Here is a 17,156-nt window from a genome sequence, read left to right on the forward strand (position 1 = left end):
GTCCCCGGGGAATACTCTTCTTCCAGGGGGGGTAGTGTGCGCTAGAATAATGTAGGTATGCATTAGTGCCAACCTCTTTAGTATAATTTATGGTGTATATCTTATCGTTCAAGACTTGTAGTGATATATCCAAAAAGTTGATACAATGTGGATGATATTGGTGAGTAAAAACCAAATCATAAGTGTTGTGATTAAGAGTGTCAATGAAAAATGGTGCTGAAAGTGCATCCCCATCCCAAATAATAAATAAATCGTCAATGTATCTGCCATATAGGACCAGGCTCGCGCCCCAGTCTCCCCCCAGATCAGATGGTCCTCCAGCTCCCCCATATAGAGGTTGGCATAACTGGGCGCGAACCTGGTCCCCATGGCAGTACCCCTGACTTGAAGGTAAAATGAATCAAGAAACAAAAAATAATTGTGACGAAGAATATAGGAAATGGCATCTGTGATGAATTTTTGATGTGCCACACTCAGGTCTCCATCTCGGATCAATCGATTAGATATTGTCTGTATGCCTTTTTCATGTGGTATATTTGAGTATAGACTTTGCACATCTAGCGTGAGAAATGCATACGTATCCTTCCATTTTACATCTTTAATAAGAGATAGGAAGTGAGTCGTATCTTTGATGTGGGACCTGAGTGTGGACACCCGAGGCTGTAAAAATGAATCAACGTAAAAAGATAAGTTGGAAGTGAGGGAGTGGATACCAGAAATTATAGGGCGCCCGGGAGGTGTAGTGAGGGATTTGTGTATCTTAGGTAGGTGATAATAAACCGGAGTGACCGGATATGGTGAATAGAGGAAATGATACTCCTCTTTAGATATAATTTCAGCGTCTACACCGTCCCCCAGAAGAGTCGCAAGTTCCTGAAGGAAGCTTTGGGTGGGATCTCTGGTTAATTTGATGTAGAAATGATGATCATCTAATTGTCTCATTGCTTCTGATATGTAATCAGTTTTATTTTGTATAACGAGCCCGCCCCCCTTATCTGCCTCTTTAATAATAATTGTTTGATCTTTGGTTAAATTTTTCAAGGCTCTCTCCTCTTGTCTTGAAAGATTGGAATTTCCCTTCTTTGGATTAGTGTCAATATCTGTACACATTCTTTTAAAGTCATCTAAGGTAACTTTATAAAAGGTTTCTAGACTAGTGCCTTTTGATTTGATGGGAAAGAACTCTGATTTCTGTTTGAAATTTTTCCTAGATATATCAAATAATTTGTCCGTTTGTGTGTTGGTCAAAGTGTCACCACTTAGTTCCTCCAATATGTGGAGAGCTAATTGGTCTCCTTGATCAAGTACTATTGGAGTGGCCTCTTCCCTATTACGTTTAATATGTTGTTTAGCAAAAAATCTTTTGCAACATAGCGTTCTTATGTATCGATTGAGCTCAACAAATAGAGTGAATATTTTCGGGGGTGCTGTTGGGGAGAACTTAAGACCCTTATTTAGGAGTGCAATCTCTGAGTCGGACAAGACTTTTGAGGATAAATTAAAAATGGCAGTTGTATTATTCCTTTTTTATTATTTCTAGCCTTGTTCAATTTCTTATGTTTTTCCTTCTTGCCCCCTCTTCTCCCTCTGAGTCTGTACTTCTTCTCCCTCTTTTGGGCGTTGCCTGATGTTCATTTAAGTTGGATGTTTGGTCTCGATGTAATTTGTTTAGCCATTTGTCTAAAAAAACTTCCTGAGTGTTTTCTTGATACCTGGTTCTTACGTCTTTTTCTTTTGGTCTAGCACCCCTATTTTGGTTATCTTGGGATGCTATTGGTATGGTTCTCTCCTGTATCTTGAATCTAGGTGAAAGATGGTGATTAGAATGTATCCTCTCATCCTCATCATTATCCCTATATCTCCTCGGTGAGGATGAGTTAATATACTGGTAATGTCTTGTATTTGCTTTTTCTCTATAGTTTGAGTAATAGGGATTCTTCTGTGGGGAGGCGTAGGTTTTTCTGAAGGAAATATTCCTACGTCTCGTAGAGGTTGATTGGTTTCTATTAAATGATCTACCTCTGGTTCGTACATACGGTCTCCCTCTTGGTTCTGCCTGTTCTTCCTTGTTTTTTAATTTATACGTTCTCACTGTCCCTCTCCTATAATCTTCCTGATCCCGTCTGAATTTTTTGCATTTAGTATCTAATAGTGTCTGTTCAAATCTATCTATTTTTTTCTGTAGTAATCCTGTCTCTTTCCTTAAATTCTGATGTATTCATAGATGGTTCTAGTCTTTTTTTAACCTCTTCGATTTCCTGCTCTAGTTCTTTAGCCTTTTCTATTCGATATGAAATAATAAGCTCCATAAGGGAGAATGAACATTTATCTAGTAGGTTCTCCCATTGTTCTTGGAAAACCTTATTTTCCTGGAAAATCGAGGGTTTGAAGATTCTAAGTCCTCTCGGTATCATTTTTTTTATCAATGTATTTCTGTAGGTTTACACTGTCTAACCATTGTTTCATTTCAGATTTTAGCAGATTTTCTAATTTAAAGAATTCTTCTGTCAATCTGAAATGAGGTTCTGATTTTTCACCTCTACCATCATTTCCTGTGTCCCATCTAGAGAAGTAGGTCTGTCTTCTATTAGCTCTTTCATCAAATTTGGCAAAGCAACTCATATCACAGCAGCCCAAGGATTGACTATGTGAATGTGTGGAGAGAAGGGGTTACCCAAGGTTCTCGGGCGCTTAGGTACGGGGTGCTTTGCCAAGCAGCAGCCAAAAGAAATGGGAAGTCACTCCCACAATGTGTAAAGAAAAAGCAAAATGAGGCTGCGCTGAAATATTACATGTAACAACAATAATATCTGATATTTCAAAATTTTATATTAAAAGTGAATACACTAGACTTCCTCATTCCAATACTGTTTCCACTCCTGGCATATTGGGTAACCCTGGTTTCATTTATTGTATTATGCATACCTTTTTAATGTTCATTATTGGAACTTACCATTAATGGTTTCCACTTTTATGTTCTAGTGTATTCACTTTTAATATAAAATTTTGAAATATCAGATATTATTGTTGTTACATGTAATATTTCAGCGCAGCCTCATTTTGCTTTCTGCGATCGCCTCTGCCTGATTGACAGGCAGAGGCGGTCGCTGGTGTTACGCACACCAGTGCTAACAGGAGTATACCGGTGTATGAACAGAGAGGGAAGCGAAGCAAACGAACTCACAGACAGTATAACATAACATACACAGGAGGTGATGGAATAACTAATAAACACAAAGTGAACGGAGAAGCCCAAAGGCTCAGGAATTGGGTGTCTCCCTAGTGTCAGGAATGCTCAGATGGAATAGAGCGGACAATGAAGCGATGTGTAGTGATTTAACATGTGGAGCACCTGAAATGATGTTGCTAAGAGCAACAGAAAAAACCCCAAAGGGTTACCAACGGGTGTGGGAATAAACTCCTTGGTCAGAGATAGAAATATAGACACAAGGAGAGTATCCACAATCCTAACCCCCACTTGCAGGGCACAGGTTCAGCTTACTGCCACTAAACTGACACCTGGACGCCCTGCACAGTGAGGGAGGATTAAGCAAGCAGGTCTGAGAGTACAGCCGCAAACCTGCTGGGTTCACAGAATAGCAAAAGAACAAGCAGGTCAAACAACTGACTCCAGTCTTACTGCTAGGTCCGGATTGGCAGAATGAAGTACCGAATCCCAAGGCCTATTCGCAGTAAGCAACAAGTAAATACAAAGTCACACTACTAGCTAACTCTCTGGAACTAACTAACAAACAAAGATTCAGCAGCATTTGCCTAGCCTGAGAGGATGGTTTATATAGCAGGTGCTGTCCACGCCCCACTCAGACCTCACAGACTGTGAGCACAAAACCAGCGCCAGATTCCCTGCCGTGCACAGAGCCTGTAACCACTACACAGTAAAAACCCGGACCGGGGTATCAGCTGCGCTCAGGTTACTTCGTTAACACTTGCCTCCCGGTTGCCATGGCGACGTGGCAGCACAGAGCAGGAGATCCTAACAGCTGGGCAGGAGGGGGCGGGCCGGCGGCATGTAGCCGCCCTTTTAGGGGTGCAGTCCGGGCAACGCAGGTGTGCCTGGACCATTGGGTGGGGCGGGCCGCGGCGGCTGCATGACGTCACACGCAGCCGCTGCGACCTGGACAGTGACTGGTAGCTCCCTGCCAGCGCGCAGGATCTGCGCTGGTAAGGAGCTACTCTTCAAGTACAAAAGCGGCTGTGTGATGCTTTTATATTTGTGCGGCGGGGCAGGGCCTGACATGCTGGGCGGACTAGCCCTGTGCTGGGCATCCCCTCGCATGTCAGGGAAGCTGATCGTAGAGGTGCTACATTTAGCACATCTACAACCAGGTCTGAATTAGGCCTATGTCTGTAGGCACATTATTACATATAAAACATGGAGCCATAAAATGTCATAGCCATAGAATAGTATAGGGACATTCATATGGGATGTGTTTAATTTGCTGGCTGTCAGGATCCTGGCAGTCAGGATACCGACACCGGAATCCTCCCAGACGACAATGCCGTCACGACACCCATAGAGTGGGAACTGAGCCTGTGGCGAGCGCAGTAAGCTGCAAGGGTACACTCTGCTCTCGCCCCACTGCTGGCATTCTGGCAGCGGGGATACTGCTGTCAGGATGTTGACAGTCAGCATCCCGTCCACCGGTAAATCATACCGAATCCATTTACAGTACAGCTTTAATCAATAAAACTGTAAAAATTGTGCATGAAAAAAGGAGGAATCAGAGTAATATTGTTGACAAAAATCTAATTTATTTAAAAAATATCTACAGATTGTTGTAAGCACTGGAGATCACAGATTTTCTGTTATTCATTCAATGTGGTTCAAAAAGAAAAAACACAGTAGTAAGAGGGTTAAAGTACTGTAGGGATTAACAAGGGAAACAGAACAGACAACGGGTTCTTTTCTCCTCACAGAGGACTGTCTGCTGGAAACTACACACTGAAAGGAAGACTGACATTTCAAGCAGAATGTTGGTCAGTCATACTTACCTACTTTCTGGCAGCTCTCTCCGGGAGAGAGCTGCCAGGACGGCTCAATGGAGGGGCTGGGCAGGAAAATTATGAGAGGAGGGGGCGAGGAGGAGGCGGAATGGGGCGTGGCAGAGGAGGGGCAGAGGCGGCCCGAGGGTGGGGTTACAGAGTTACATCATTAAGCCACGGACCCCGCTCTGTAATGCCGCTATAAGCGGCATTTTATAGCAGGGGGCGTGACTATGATGACGCGATTCAACAAGAATCGCGTCATCTACTGTCCGGACCGCCCACTTTACTCTCAAAGTGGGCGGCCGGGCAGGGGGTAACTTAAAAACCGGGAGACTTGTCTGCTCTTCCGTGGGGCCGGGAGGGTCACCCGATCTTCGGGAGCCTCCCGGCCATTCCAGGAGAGTAGGCAAGTATGTGGTCAGTTCAGCAATCAAATAATGGAGATTGTATCACTCCAAATAAATTATTGTCCAGACAGCAGATTTAAATCGGTCTATAAAATGTTCATTTATAGGAATGGAAAATACACTTTTCCTGTCAGGAATGTAATCTTACTAATACTTACTAATACTTCTGCTCCTCTCTAGTTATGACTGGCTTTACGTTTTAACTTTTGATACACTTGGTGGTATGTCATTAAAAACACTGGACTTTAGGTTGATTTAAAAAAGGAGTGCACTATTTTTTCTCCAGCAAAAAAAAAATCAAATTTCTCTAGCATCCATAAAGGATATTGGGTAGATTAGTACGATGGGGTATAGTAGACGGGATCCAAAGGAGCCAGTGCACTTTAAATTTCACTGGCTGTGCTGGCTCCTCCGCTCTATGCTCCCTCCCACAGGCAGTTTAGAAAAAAGTACCCTCAGGAGAGGATGCACAACTCTACAGCTCCAGAGAGTTTTCTTAAATTTCGTTTAAACGTTTGTTATTTTCGGTATGCTGTTTGGACAACAGCATGCCTGCACCGTGGGAGTTGGGAGGGTGGGGGGGGGGGGGGGGCACGGTCACCGGCCTTGCGAGATGCAGAGCTGCTTCCCCGCTCTAGGACCACCGTCCTGAGGGGTTGCTGTTCAGCTGGGCACTGCGCCTTGGCTGTCACATCCGCAGCATGCCGCACACCCCTAACATATGCCTGAAGGTGACGACTATGGTGAGTACAAACTGAGGGCACCGCTAGGGGGGTCCCCCTGTTTAAAGCGCATCTGAACGCGGGCGTACAGGAACCTCCTGGGGGATACCCGCTAGAGCCCCCTATGTAGACTGGATTCAAATAACTTGAACTAGCACTTGTGTGATGTTTTTAAGCAAACAGGAGACATTGCTATATAAAAATCACTGTAGCTCCAGCACCATTGGAGGGGGCGGAGCTACCTCAGAGCTGGACCAGAGGCATTTTGGCGCCTTCCTCTGCTTAATGCAACCACAAACAGCAAAGACAGCGCTTCCTGCCTCACAAAACACACTGGAAAAGTGGTACAGGCTGTAGCAAAGGGGGAGAGACGCTATTGTACACTATCTGGGTCCTCTACAGGATAGAAATTATTAGTGTTACTGTGATATAATTAGCTGTCAACCTCACTGGGACTGTGCAGCTAGGGGTTTGCTGGTGTCTCTCTCTCTCTCTCTCTCTGTGTCTCCTCTCACATATAGTAAGGGCAGGCTTGATCAGTATTACTGTCTGTGTGTATGTGTATGTTCTTGTGCTTACTGTGAAACATGGGTAAACACAAACTGTGCAGTATATGTCACACTAGATTCTCTCCAGTATCATCTGATACTGTTTCTTGTGAACAATGCAGTCAATCTTCACAAATCAGTGAAGGAGCTGGGGGGGAGGGTCCAGAGTACTCCTGGCTAGGGTCTCTTAAAACTATGATGTCTGATATGTCATCCAGCTCACTACAAATGTACAGAAAACTCAAAAATTCCAAGTGTCAAAAAAGTTTTTGCGCACTTTCCCATTTGCTCCTGAAGGTAGGAAATTTTGGGAAGAACCCCCGGGGGTTAATGTATCAGTCTCTCGACTGTCCAACAAGGTGGTGCTGCCTGCCCCGGGCTCCTTTACTGTAATGGATCCTGGGGACAGAAAAACAGAGGCTACACTCAAATCTATTTACATGGCAGCAGGTGTATCGCAAAGGCTGGTCATAGCAGGTTGCTGGATGACCCATGTTATTCATTTATGGGCCACTCAAATTCAGGAGGGCCTCTCCAGGGCTATGCCTCTGGTTACTACAGTGACCCTCCTAAAGCACATTCAGGACACTACACGCGTCCTGTGTGATTCACTCAAGGAGATGGGGAACATTAATGCTAGTACTTCTGCCATGGCAGTGTCGGCGCGCAGGGCTTTGTGGTTCCAGCTGTAGATAGCAGATGCAGAATCAAAGCGCAGTGTGGAATCCCTCCCCTTTTCGGGGGAATGGCTTTTTGGGGTTGAGTTGGATATGTGGATTTCCAAAAGTCACTGCTGGGAAATCCACGTTCCTCCCCTCTGGGGCCCCGTTAGCTAGGCGTTCGTACCCGGGCCATCTGTTCAGTCCTTTCGGTCTAACAGATTTCGTTCTAGGGCCAGCGGTACCTCCAATGCATAGAGGCACCAGAGGTAAGTCAAAAGGACCTGCAACCACCGGTTCTCAGGAACAGAGCACCAGTTCTGCTTCCACTAAGTCCTCAGCATGATGGTGTCCACCCACCTCAAGGAGATCTCGAGGTGGGAGCCCGACTGCATCATTTCAGCCGCATCTGGGAAAACTCCATGCCAGGATACCTGGGTAAGAGACCTCATTTCTCAGGGCTACAAGCTGGAGTTCGGCGATGCTCCTCCCCAATGATTTTTCAAATCAAGCTGACCAGCTTTGGAGGATATGCAGGTTACGTTGCAACAGGCCATCCGAAAGTTGGTCCAGTCCCATGTCATTGTTCCAGTACTGATACCACAACGAGGCATGGGTTATTACTCCAACCTGTTTGTGGTTCCAAAGCCGGATGGCTCGGTACGGCCCATTTTTAACCTAAAGTCCTTGAATCCTTACGTAAAGGTTTTCAAGTTCAAAATGGAATCCCTGAGGGCAGTGATTGCAGGTCTGGAAGAACAAGAGTTCCTGGTTTCCCTGGATATCAAGGATGCCTACCTTCATATTCCAATTTGGCCATCTCATCAAGCTTTTCTGAGGTTTGCCCTACTGGACGATCACTACCAGTTCCAGGCACTACCCTTCGGCCTGTCCACAGCTCCGAGGGTATTCACGAAGGTGATGGCGGAGATGATGTTCCAACTCCAGGTCCAGGGGGTCAATGTTGTTCCTTACCTGGACAATCTTCTGATAAAAGCAAGATCCAGGGAGCTTTTATTGCTCCATATTGACCACACTATCCAACTACTGTCACGCCATGGGTGGATTTTCAATCTACAGAAGTCCCACCTGGAACTGACTCAACAGCTCCTGTTCTTGGGGATGTTACTGGACTGTGGCCCAAAAGGTGTTCCTTCCAGAGGAACACTTCAGGAGATGGTCCACATGGTGCTCCGACCTGCTCATGAATCCATCCATCTTTGCATCAGATTTTTGGAGAAGATGGTCAGCTCCTATGAGGCAATCCAATAGGGGAGGTTCATTTCAATTGGATCTCCTGAGCAAGTGGTCCGGATCACATCTACAGATGCACCGGATGATTTGTCTGTCACCTCAGGCCAGGATTTCCTTCCTGTGGTGGCTGCAGTCCTCCAATCTCCTGGAAGGCCGTAGTTTTGGGATTCAGGAATGGATCCTCCTCACGACATATGTGAGTCTGCGAGGATGGAGTGCTGTCACTCAAGGGGCAGGTGGTCAGCCCACGAAGCCCTCCTTCCGATTAACATTCTGTAACTTCAGGCTATCTATAATACTCTGCTTCAGGCCTCCCTCTGCTCAAAAATCACGTGATCCAAGTTCAGTCGGACAACGCCACAGCAGTGGCGTACATCAATAGGCAGGGAGGGACAAAAAGCAGAGCCTGCATGCGAGAGGTGTCAAAGATACTCCTCTGGGTGGAAAGAAATGCCAGAGCAATGTCGGCAATCTTCATTCCGGGAGTAGACAACTGGGAAGCGGACTTCCTCAGTCGTCGTGACCTCCACATGCGAGAGTGGGGACTCCACCATCAGGTGTTCCAGCAGATCATCCACCGGTGGGGCCTGCCCGCAAATAGACATGATTGCTACTTGTCTCAACAAGAAGCTTCACTGGTATTGCTCTCGATCCAGGGACCCTCAGACGAGGGCAATGGACACACTGACGTCGCCATGGCCTTACCGTCTACTTGTTTCCTCCGATTCTGTTGCTCCCAAGGGCGCTCAAGTGGATCAGAAATCATGGAGTCCAGGCAATTTTGATTGGCCCGGATTGGCCTCGGAGGGCGTGGTATGCGGATCTTCTGGACATGTCCGTCGAGGACCCTTGGCCTCTACCACTAGCGATCTTTTTCAACAAGTACTGTTGATCTACCCGGACTGGCGGCAACTTCGTTTGATGACATGGAGGTTGAGCAGAACATCCTAGCTCACAAGGGCCTTTCCAAAAAGTTTATTGCTACCATAGTTCAGGCCAGGAAACCTGTGACGTCAAAACACTATCATCATATCTGCATAGTTCCCCTTGGGACGTTTCTTACGCTCCTGCAGGCTTGTGTGGATAAGGGCTTGCGTCTGGGTTCCATTAAGGTCCAGATTTCATCTCTCTCCATTTTCTTCCAGAAGAAATTGGCACTGTTGCCAGAAGTTCAGACTTTCTTGCAAGGGGTACTTCACATACAACCTCCTTTTGTGCCGCCTACGGTGTTGGAATTTCTACAGTCCTCCTGATTTGAGCCTCTGATGAGGGTAGAAGACAAGTACCTCACGTGGAAGATGGTGATGTTATTGGCCCTGGCTTCTGCTAGGCATGTCTCAGAATTGGGGGCCTTATCATGTAAAAATCCATTCCTGGTCTTTTACAAGGACAGAACGGAGCTCAGTACTATGCAGCAGTTCTTTCCAAAGGTTGTCTCTGCGTTTCACCTGAATCACCCTATTGTGGTTCCGTCCAGTTCTGACACTTCTGCTCCTCTGGAGGTATTAGATGCGATGCGAGCATTGAAGATCTATGTCAAGCGGACGGCTCAGATCAGAAAGACGGATTCCTTGTTTGTGCTCTATGATGCGCAGAAAAAGAGTTGGCCTGCTTTGAAGCAGGCCATTGCTCGTTCGCTTCAGCTTACTATCCAACATGCCTATGTGTCGGCAGCCTTACCTGTTCCTCAGTCTCTGAAGGCCCACTCTACAAGATCTGTGGGCTCTTCCTGGGCGGCTGTCCGAGGAGTCTCGGCCTTGCAACTATGCCGAGCTGCTACCTGGTCGGGGAAGAACACCTTTGTGAAGTTCTACAAGTTTGATACCCTGGCCAAAGAGGATACCCAGTTTGGGCAGGTGGTGCTGCAGCAGTCTCCGCACATTCCTGCCCGTTCTGGAAGCTTTGGGACATCCCCATCGTACTAATCTCCCCAATATCCCTTATGGATGCTAGAGAAAATAGGATTTTAATTACCTACTGATAAATCCTTTTCTCGTAGACGTAGTTCATAAGGGATATTGGGCACCCGCTTCAGTGCGTTGCCTTTTCTGCAGGTTCTCTGTTATGTATAGATCCTGTGGTGAGTCCACACAAGGGGAATCTTTGCGCTCACCCTGCTCCTGGCATTGTGGCGGGAGCATCCGGGAGCCGAGAGTCTCCATTCATTCCTATGGGCAAACCGCGATTGGCTGATCCCTGGGAGATCAAATCCAATAAGGAAACTGCTGCTATGGCAGCAGCTCCTGATTGGCTGGCGGGTCCCTCTATTGACATTATTCACATGGAGGACCCGCATTCGCATAGTAGAAGTGTATGTGAAAACATACTGTACTGTACACTTCTACTAGTCCGTTGTGGTCGGACTTAATGCAGTTTGTTATTTTTAACTTCTGTGGATGCCTACATGGACATACACATACCCCATGGATCAGAGCCGGTGCTAGGGTGTTCGGCGCGTCCCTACAAACTATAAATTTGCGCCCTCTCTCCCATACTTAATAAAGGGACAGTGTGAGATGAAGATGTGGGCCGCAAAGGGGTGGAGTCTCACAAAGAAGGGGTGCTGCCATACAATAGTATCCCAATTCCAATTACACCACACAGTAGAACAATCTTATACACACACACACACACACACACACACACACACACACACACACACACACACACACACACATAGACTGTGCCTCCATACACACACATACACCATGCCCCCATATACACTGTGCTCCCATATACTGTGCCAGCATACACACTCTGCTCCCATATACACACATACACTGTGCCACCATACACACTGTGCCACCATACACACTGTGCCCCCATGTACACATATACTGTGCAACCACACACTTATACTGTGCCACCATACACACTGTGATCCCATACATACATACATACACACACATACACTGTGCCACTATACACACTGTGCCCCCATACAAACTGTGCTTCCATACACTGTGCCAGCATACACACTGTGCTCCCATATACACACATACATTGTGCCACCATACACACACATACATACACTGCGCCACCATACACACTGTGCCCCCATACACATACACACATACACTGTGCTCACACACACACACACACACACACACACACACACACACACACACACTGTGCCACCATACACACTGTGTTCCCATACACACTGTGTTCCCATACACAAACACATACACTGTGACACCATACACACTGTGATCCCATATACACACACATACACTGTGCCACCATACACATACAAGGTTCCACCATATGTGCACTGTGCTCCCATATACACACATACGCTGTGCAACCATACACACACATACACTGTGCCACCATACACACTGTGCCACCATACACACTGTGATCCCATACATACACACACATACACTGTGCCACTATACACACTGTGCTTCCATACACTGTGCCAGCATACACACTGTGCTCCCATATACACACATACATTGTGCCACCATACACACATACATACACTGCACCACCATACACACTGTACCCCCATACACACTTATACTGTGCCACCATATTCACTGTGATCCCATACGTACACACACATACACTGTGCCACTATACACTCTGTGCACCCATACACACGTATACTGTGCCACCACACACACACACACACACACACACACACACTGTACCCCATACACACTGTGCCGTCATACACACATACACTGTGCTCACACACACACACACACACACACACACACACACACACACACACACACACACTGTGCCACCATACACACTGTGTTCCCATACACAAACACATACACTGTGACACCATACACACTGTGATCCCATACACACACACACACACACACACACACACACACACACACACACACACTGTGCCACCATATACATACAAGGATCCACCAGACACACTGTGCTCCCATGTACACTCATATGCTGTGCAACCATACACACACATACACTGTGCCACCATACACACTATGCCACCATACACACTGTGCCACCATACACACTGTGACACCATACACACTGTGTTCCCATATACACATACACTGTGCCGCCATACACACATATAATGTGCCACCATACACTCTGTGCTCCCATACCGACATACACTGTGCCACCATACACATACACACAATGTGCCAACATACACACACATACACTGTGCCCCCACACACACACATATACTGTACTCCCATACACACATACACTATGCCACCATACACATACACACTGTGCCACCATACACACTGTGCTCCCATACACACATACTGTGCCACCACACACACACACACACACACACACACACACACACACACACACACACACTATGCCACCTTACACAATGTGCTCCCATTCACACATACACTGTGCCACCATACACACTATGCCACCATACACACTGTGCTCTCATACACACATACACTGTGACACCATACACACTGTGCCCCCAGTCACACATACAGTACACTGTGCCACCATACACACTGTGGTCCCATGCACACATACACTATGCCACCATACACACATACACTGTGCCACCATACACACTGTGCCCCCATTCACACATATACTGGGCCACCATACACACTGTGCTCCCATACACACACACTGTGTCACCATACACACTGTGCTCCCATACACACACATACACTGTGCCCCCATACAAACACACACACACACACACACACACACACACACACACACACACACACACACACACACACACACACACACACTGCCACCATACACATACACACATATACTGTGTCACCATACACACACACATACACTGTGATGCCATACACACTGTGATCCCATATACACACACACACATACACTATGCCACCATACACATACAAGGTGCCACCATACACACTGTGCTCCCATATACACGGGATGTACTTATGTGACCGGTGGTCACATAACCTCCCCCTACATCCTGCCCCCTCACAATCCCAATGGTCGACCAACAGGGACTATTAGAACCGCCACCTAGTCCGCAGCGTGGCGAGCGCAACGAGCCCGCCGGGATTCCACACATATACACTGTGCCACCACACACACACACACACACACACACACACACACACACACACACACACACACACACACACACACACACACACACACACTGTGTCACCATACATACACACACATACACTGTGCCCCCATATAGACAGCAGGACTCACCCTCACTGTAGAGCTGACACTTCCTAGTCATGTGACGGCTCAGCACCAGTCATGTGACCTGTATTCGGGAGACCACACACAGCATAAGCTCCCTGAGCTCCAGGATCACTTCAGTTGCTGGAGTGGAGATTTTTTTTCTCAGCGGTATGATACTGCAGGACCGCAGCGGCATTCTCCAGTGGGAGGAAGGCGGGTGGAGGAGGGCAGCAGTGCACACGGACACCAGCAGTATAGTAGAGCAGGGAGAGCACCTCTCCAACACAGCACCTCCCTGCTTTGCAGACTCTGCTGAGGGGGTAGCGCCAGCTCTGCCAAGGATTCTAGTTGACAAGGGGACTGAGGGGCGCTGTGGGACAGTAGGTAAGTATATCTAAGTGTGTAAATGTATGTAAGTGTGAGTGTGTATGTTTTATTAAAGTTCTACTATGTACGGTCTGTGTGTGTCCTTTGTTTATTGTAATATTTCTTTTACTGTGGAACTACAGGTACAGGTGGGCCCTTTAATGCTTCACATGCTGGTACTTGTGGTTCTTCCAGTACCAGCATGTGGGGTGAGGCTTGCTGGGACATATAGTTCCCCAGTAAAAGACAACAATAATTCTAGTTTTTATGCAAACTCACTATGATCTCACCACCCACAGCCCAGGGGCCCTTCGGTGCCTGGAGGGGGAGACCCCTTTATTGGGGGGTCCCCACTCCATTACCCTCCAGGCCGTAATGCCACAGCCGCAGGGTCCTATATAAATGTGTCCCCCGACTGTGGCATTATCTGCTTGACTAGTGGAGCCTGATGCTGGTTTAAAAAATACAGGGGACCCCTGCGTCCAGAGGCGGAACTACCGGCAGTGCAAGCAGTGCGTTGCACTGGGGCTCGCCTCTGTTCAGGGGCCCAAGCATGTAATGAGTCAAACTGACTCATTACATGCCGCTGTGCGCTGCGGGCAACCGCTGCCCGCAGCGCACAGCCGCCCGGAGAGAGAGGAGAGGAGCGGAGCGCACTGCAGCGGTACGGGGTAAGGTGGAGGACGGAGGTGAAGGAGGGAGCCGCAGCAGCGCTTTGGTACCTGTGGAGGCGCTGCTGCTGCTGCTCCTCTGCTTCACTATAGGCTGTCTCTGAGAACAGCCTATAGTGAAGCAGAGGGGCAGCAGCAGCAGCGCCTCCACCAATAACACAGCGCTGCTGCGGCTCCCTCCTCCACCTCCCTCCTCCTTCTTCTCTACTGCCCGGGAAGCTGCACAAGGAGCCTGAGCCAACAGAGAGGGTAAGTATAATTTTTCTTTCTTTCTTTCTTTCTTTCTTTCTTTCTTTCTTTCTTTCTTTCTTTCTTTCTTTCTTTCTTTCTTTCTTTCTTTCTTTCTGTCTGTCTCTTTCTTTTTTTATTTGTTGGGACTGCCTGCCGCAATGTGTAAAAAGGGGGAATCAGCCTGCCGCAATGTGTAAAAAGGGGGGACTGCCTGCCGCTATGTATAAAAATGGGGAATCTGCCTGCCGCAATGTGTAAAAAGGGGGAATCTGCCTGCCGCAATGTAAAAATGGGGAATCTGCCTGCCGCAATGTGTAAAAAGGGGGAATCAGCCTGCCGCAATGTGTAAAAATGGGGAATCTGCCAGCCGCTATGTATAAAAATGGGGAATCTGCCTGCCGCTATGTGTAAAAAGGTAGAATCTGCCTGCCGTAATGTGTAAAAAGGGCACGCTGTCTGCCGTTATGTGTAAAAAGTGTATGCTGTCTGCCGTAATGTGTAAAATGGGGATGCTGTCTGCCGTTATGTGTAAAAAGTGTATGCTGTCTGCCGTAATGTGTAAAATGGGGACGCTGTCTGCCGTAATGTGTAAAAAGTGCACGCTGTCTGCCGCTATGTGTAACGAGGGCACGCTGTCTGACGCTATGTGTAACGAGGGCACGCTGTCTGCCATTATGTGTAAAAAGTGTATGCTGCCTGCCGTAATGTGTAAAAAGGGGATGCTGTCTGCCGCTATGTGTAACGAGGGCACGCTGTCTGCCATTATGTGTAAAAAGTGTATGCTGTCTGCCGTAATGTGTAAAATGGGGACGCTGTCTGCCGTAATGTGTAAAAAGTGCACGCTGTCTGCCGCTATGTGTAACGAGGGCACGCTGTCTGCCGTTATGTGTAAAAAGTGCATGCTGTCTGCCGTTATGTGTAAAAAGGGGAATCTGTTCGCTGTAAGGTGTAAAAGGGTCTCTACCTGGTGTAGTGGTGCTACTGTGCGGCGGAATTTGAAGAATGGAGACTACTGTGCACCGTTTTATGAATTGGTATTATTTTGTGGACACACCCCTTCCCCACGAAGCCACGCCACTATGTATTTTTGCGCGCGCCTTCGACGCGCACTGCCCATGGGGTGGACTTGGATGGGATGGGGGGGGCCCCAAAGCATTTTGTCGCACCTGGGCCCACCGCTTGCTTGTTCCGCCACTGCCTACGTCCTACGTTGTGCTCGCCCCCCTCCTTGCGCATGTAAGTGCAGGGGTCCCGCCGTAGGTATTGTGACCGGTGATCTCTAGACTGCCGGTCACACATACCCAGCCCGCACCACTTATGGACTAGATTTAAGAGAAAAACATGATATTAGGTATTAACCCGTGTACTCATACTATAGTATGGCCAGCAGGTAAGCCTCCTAATGGGCCTAATTCAGACCTGATCGTAGCAGCAAATTTGTTAGCAGATGGGCAAAACCATGGTGGTCATTCCGAGTTGTTCGCTCGGTGCCGTTTTTCGCAACAGAGCGATTAGTTGGAAAATGCGCATGCGCATGGTACGCATCGCGCATGCGCTAAGTACTTTCACACAAAACTTAGCAGATTTACACAAGGCCGACCAACGTTTTTTCATCGCTAGAGGGATCGTAGTGTGATTGACAGGAAGTGGGTGCTTCTGGGCGGAAACTGCCCATATGCAGGGAGTGTGCTAAAAAATGCATGCGTGCCAGGGAAAAACGCGGGAGTGTCTGGAGAAACGGGGGAGTGGCTGGCCGAACGCAGGGCGTGTTTGTGACTTCAAACCAGGAACTAAACGGACCGAGCTGATCGCAATCTAGGAGTAGGTCTGGAGCTACTCAGAAACTGCTTGAAAATATTTATTAGCAATTCTGATGATCTTTCGTTCGCTATTCTGCTAAACTAAGATACACTCTCAGAGGGCGGCGGCTTAGCGTGTGCAATGCTGCTAAAAGCAGCTAGCGAGCGAACAACTCGGAATGACCACCACCCATGTGCACTGCAGGGCGGGCAGATCTAACATGTGCAGAGAGAGTTAGACTTGGGTGGGGTGTGTTCAAACTGAAATCTAAATTGCAGTGTAAAAATAAAGCAGCCAGTATTTACCCTGCACAAAAACAATATAA

Source organism: Pseudophryne corroboree, chromosome 3 (assembly GCF_028390025.1).
Source record: "Pseudophryne corroboree isolate aPseCor3 chromosome 3, aPseCor3.hap2, whole genome shotgun sequence".
Taxonomy (NCBI): Eukaryota; Metazoa; Chordata; class Amphibia; order Anura; family Myobatrachidae; genus Pseudophryne; species Pseudophryne corroboree.